The sequence below is a fragment of the Rhinopithecus roxellana genome, chromosome 16 (assembly GCF_007565055.1).
Source record: "Rhinopithecus roxellana isolate Shanxi Qingling chromosome 16, ASM756505v1, whole genome shotgun sequence".
NCBI classification, from domain to species: domain Eukaryota; kingdom Metazoa; phylum Chordata; class Mammalia; order Primates; family Cercopithecidae; genus Rhinopithecus; species Rhinopithecus roxellana.
In genome coordinates this window covers 96061606-96066987 of record NC_044564.1, presented here as the reverse complement: position 1 = coordinate 96066987, position 5382 = coordinate 96061606, and positions in this window count along the sequence as shown.

Below are 5382 nucleotides of genomic sequence, written 5' to 3'. Positions count from 1 at the left end.
TCTCCTTATACTTTTTGTCTTGAAATCTATTTTGTCTCATTTAAGTATAGATATTCCTGCTCTTTTTTGGTTTCCATTTCCTGGAATACCTTTTCATCCCATTGTTTTCAGTCTATGTGTCTTTATAGGTAAAGTGTATTTCCTGTAGACAACAGATCATTGGATCTTGTCTTTTTATTCATTCAGCCACTCTATGTCTTTTGATTGTAGAGTTTAGTCCATGTGCATTCAACGTCATTATTGATAAGTAAGGACTTATCCTGCCATTTTCTTATTTGTTTTCTGATTGTTTTGTTGTCTTCTCCTCCTTCTTTCCTTCCTTCTTGTCTTCCTGTTAGTGAAGGTGATTTTCTTTGGTGGTATGTTTTAATTTCTTGCTTTTTATTTTTTATGTATCCATTGTATTTTTTTTATTTGAGGTTACCATGAGGCTTGCAAATAACATTTATAACCCATTGTTTTAAACTGATGACAATTTAACACTGATTACTTTAAAAAACTAACAAATAAGCAAAGAGAAAGCTAATAAAAACTCTACATTTCAGCTTGTTCCCCTCACTTTTCAACTTTTTGTTGTTTCTATTTATATCTTATTGTACTGTCTAGGTCTTAAAAAGTTGTTGTAGGTGTTATTTTTAACAGTTCATCTTTTAGTCTTTCTACGTAAGATACAAGTAGTATATCTTAAGTATACTTAACATATATCTTAGGTGTACACCACTTATATATATTTTAAGTATAACAAAATTACAGTGTTCAGTGTTTTTCTGTGTACCCACTATTACTAACAAGTTTTGTACTTTCAGTTGATTTCTTCTTGCTCATTAACATTCTTTTTTTTCAGATTGAACTCCATTTAGCATTTCTTGTAGGACAGGTCTGGTGTTGATGAAATCCCTCAGTTTTTGTCTGTGAAAGTCTTTACTTCTCCTTAACGCTGGAAGGATAATTTTTCTGGATATATTATTCTAGGGTAAAAGTTTTTTTCCATCAGCACCTTAAATATGTCATGCCACTCTCCTCTGGCCTGTAAAGTTTCCACCAAACTGCTGCCAGACACATTGGAGTTCTGTTGTATGTTATTTGTTTCCTTTCTCTTGCTGCTTTTAGGTTCCTTTCTCATCCTTGCTCTTTGGGAGTTTGATTGTTAAATGCCTTGAGGTAGTCTTTGGGTTCAACCTGCTTGATGTTCTATAACCTTCTTCTACTTAAATATTGACATCTTTCTCTAGGTTTGAGAAGCTCTCTGCTATTATCATTTTGAATAAACTTTCTACCCCTATCTCTCTCTCTCTCTCTCTCTACCAATTCTTTGAAGCCAATGACTCTCATATTTGCCCTTTTGAGACTGTTTTCTAGATCTTGTTTATGTGCTTCATTGTTTTTTATTCTTTTTGTCTCCTCTGGCCATGTATTTTCAAATAGCTTATATTCAAGCTCACTAATTCTTTCTTCTCCTTGATCAATTCTGCTATTAAGAGACTCTGATGCATTCCTTAGTAGTCAGTTGCATTTTTCAACCTAAGAATTTCAGCTTGATTTTTTTTAATTATTTCAGTCTCTTGGATAAGTTGATCTGATAGGATTCTGAATTCCTTCTCTGTATTATCTTGAACTTCATTGAGTTTCCTCAAAATAACTATTTCGAATTCTCTATCTGAAAGGTCTAGAGGTGTAGATATATGACGTTTCTCTGAGAGATAGAGAAAGATCACATATTTTATCTCTCTAGAATCAATCCCTGGTGACTGACTTACTTTGTTTCATGAAGTCATATTTTCTTGAATGATGATGATGCTTGTGGATGTTCATTGGTGTCTGGGCATTGAAAAGTTAGATATCTATGGTAGTCTTTGCATTCTGGGCTTGTTTGTACCCATCCTTCTTGGGAAGGTTTTCCAGGTATTCGAAGAGACCTGGGTGTTGTTATCTAAGTTTTTGGTCACTGTAGTCATATCTACATTAGGAGGCACCCCAAGCCCAGAAATGCTGCGGCTCTTGCAGACTTATAGAGGTACCACTTGGTGGTCTTGGATAAGATCTTGGATAAGGTCTGGATTACCAGGCAAATATTCTTTTTCTCTTCCCTTACTTTCTCCCAACAGACAGAGTCCCAACAGACAGAGTCTCTGTCTCTGTGCTGAGCTGCCTGCAGTGGGGAGGGGTGGCACAAGCACCCCTGTGGCCACCACCACTGGGACTGCACTAGGTCAGACCTGAAGCCAGCACAGCACTGTGTCTTACCCAAGGCCCATTATAACCACTATCTGGCTACCACCTTTGTTCACTCAAGGCTTTAGGGCTTTACAGTTAGCAGGTGGTGAAGTCAGCCAAAGCTTGTGTCCTTTCCTTCAGGACAGCAAGTTCCCCCAAGCAGGTCCATAGATGCTGTTTGGGAACCAGGGCCTTGAGTTGAAAATCTTAAGAATCTGCCTTGTGTTCTATTCTACTGCAGCTGAGCTGCAGACAAAGCCATAAGACAAGTCTTTGCCACTCATCCCTCCCCTTCCCACAGGCAGAGGAGTCTCTCCCCATGGCCGCCACCACCACAGGCCCATGGGGAGTACTGCCTGCTGCCACCAATGTTCACGCAAGGCCAAGGGTTCTTCAATGAGCTTGTGGTGAATGCTGCCAGGCCTGGGACTCACCTCTCAGGGCAGTGGTCTCCCCTCTGGCCCAGGTCAAATCCAGAAATGCTGTGCAAGAGCCAAGGCCTAGAATCAGGGACCCTGAGAGCCCACTTGGTGCTCTGCCCCACTGTGGCCAAGCTAGTACCTAAGCTGCAAGACGAAATCCCCTTTACTTTTCCTCCTGCTTTTCTTAAGTAGAAGGAGTCTCTCCCCATAGCCACCACAGCTGGGAAAGTGCTAGGTCACACCTGAAGTCAGCACATCTCAGAATCTCACTCAAGGGACATAGTGTGTACTACCTGGCTACAGGTGCTGATTATTCAGGGCCCAATGGCACTTTAGTCAGCAGGTGGTGAATACTATCAGGACTAGATCCTTTCATTCATGGCAGCAGGTTCCCTTCTGCCTTATATGGCCCATATAAGCCCAGGGTGTGTCTAGAAATGTCATCTGGAAGTTAGGTCCTGGAATGGGTGCCTCAGGACTCTGCCCAGTGCCCTAATCTACTGTGGCTGAGCTGGTATCCAAGTTGCAAGACAAGTCCTCTTTACTCTTCTCTCCTCAAGCTGAAGAAAGGAGTCTCTGTTTCAGAGCTGTGAGCTGCACTGCCGAGGGTTGGGAGAGGGGTGGCGCAAGCACTCTTTTGGCTATCTCAGCAGGTCACATGCCCCTCAAGTCCACTGGCTCCAAGCGCAGATCAGACTTTCCTAGGAGTTGTAATCCTTGTGGTCTATACTGACTTTCAAGTTTACTTAGAACCCCAGAGCCCTTTAGCCCATTCAGCAACTAGGATGGATGGTTTTCCCCTCTGGCTAGGGCTGGTCTAAATTCTCCCTCATGGGTATTAGCTGAGTTTGACCTCGTATTGCTTTCCGCTGTAACAAGGCAACACTGAGTTCTAACACAAAATCCTACAACCACTACACTCTCCCTACACAGATTCTCTATGCCATATGGCTCCTGCCGGGGATCTGGGGAGGGATGGCTCTGGCAATTCAAGACCATCTTTCCTATCCTCTTCAGTGCCTCTTTCAGTAATACAAAGTTAAAACCAGGTACTGCAATAATTTACCTGAACTTTGGTTCTAATGAAGGTGCATTTTTGTGTAGATAGTTGTTAAATTTGGTGTTCCTGTGGAGAAGACAATTGGTAGAAGCTTCTATTCTGCCTTCTTGCTCGCCTCCTGCGTTGTTGACACTTTTTTGAACTCAAAAATTACTAAAAGAGTGGACTGTGTGTACTCAACAGTCTTTGTTTCTCTGTTGTTCTGTAATTACATAACTTCACTTCTTAAGCTCTTTGCTTGCAACAATATTGAGCTGCTACCAGGTCAACAGTAAGGCCATTGTGATGGTCTTTGTAGCATTCTAGGGATAGGGCCTACAGAGGCAGAACAGAAGTAAGAAAATTCAGATTCACTGAAGTAGACTTTCCATGTTTCCCAGCCCCTTTGAATACCTTTCCTATGTATGATGAATTTTCCTCATTATGGGTTCCTCCTTTTCAAGGCACAAACCAGAAAACTCACTTTCCCATTCTTCCTTGTAGCTGCAGTACAGACACATGAGCTGGGCTCCACTGATCAGACACAAAATAAAGATAATTTTAATTCTAAGTAGAGAAAAGAGAGGAAGCAAGTATTGTACAGAATCCATTTTCCAGCAAGAGTGGCTGTAGAAGCAGCCTGTTTTGGGGGGCAGCAGTAGTGGGGTTTGGGCAGCAAACGTGTCATTTGAGATGGCTGTGTCCATGGCAGTAGTAGAGGCATCTCCACTGGACAGTGGCCACCATTCCTAGGTGCAAAGCCTCCAAGCCTAATTCCCTGGTCCTCCCAGTGGCTCCATGAGCTATGTAATGTCCTATAATAAATTCCTTCCTGTTTATACAGTCTAGAGAAGGCTCTGTTGTTTGCATTGAGAGTCCTGAATGAATCACCCATTGTATTAGTCAGGGTTCTCCAGAGAAGTAGAACCAATAGAATATATGTATATTATTATTATTATTTAATTTCCAATAATCAAATAATACAGGGGTTTGTGTATTATTTGATTATTGGAACTCAAATAATAATATACATCTATTGGTTACGTGTGTAGGATGTGCAGGTTTGTTACACAGGTAAACGTGTGCCATGGTAGTTTGCTGCACCAATCATCCCATCAACTAGGTATTAAGCTCAGCATCCTTTAGCTATTATTCCTGATGGCCCGCCTCCCACCCTCCAACAAGCCCCAGTGTGCGTTATTCCCCGCCATGTGTCCATGTATTCTCATCATTCAGCTCCCATGATTAAGTGAGAACATGCAGTATATGGTTTTCTGTTCTTGCATTATTACTGAGAGAAGTAGAAATATATATATATATATTTATATATAGAGAGAGAGAGAGAATATATATATAAATATAAACATATATATCTTGAATATATATATGGAGGATACACTATACTATATACATATGCACATATCCTCCATATCCATGGGTTCCATATTTGTGAATTCAACCAAATGCAGATCAAAATATTCAAAATAATAATACAATAAAAATAATACAAAGAAAAAATATAGTATAAGAACTAGCATTTACACTGTATTAGGTATTGTAAGTAATCTAGAGATGATTGAAGTTATACGGAGACTGCACATAGGTTATATGCAAATACTGTAGCACTTTATATAAAGGACTTGAGGAACCACAGATTTTGGTATCTATAGCAATCCCTGAAACAAATCCCCTACAAATACCAAAGAA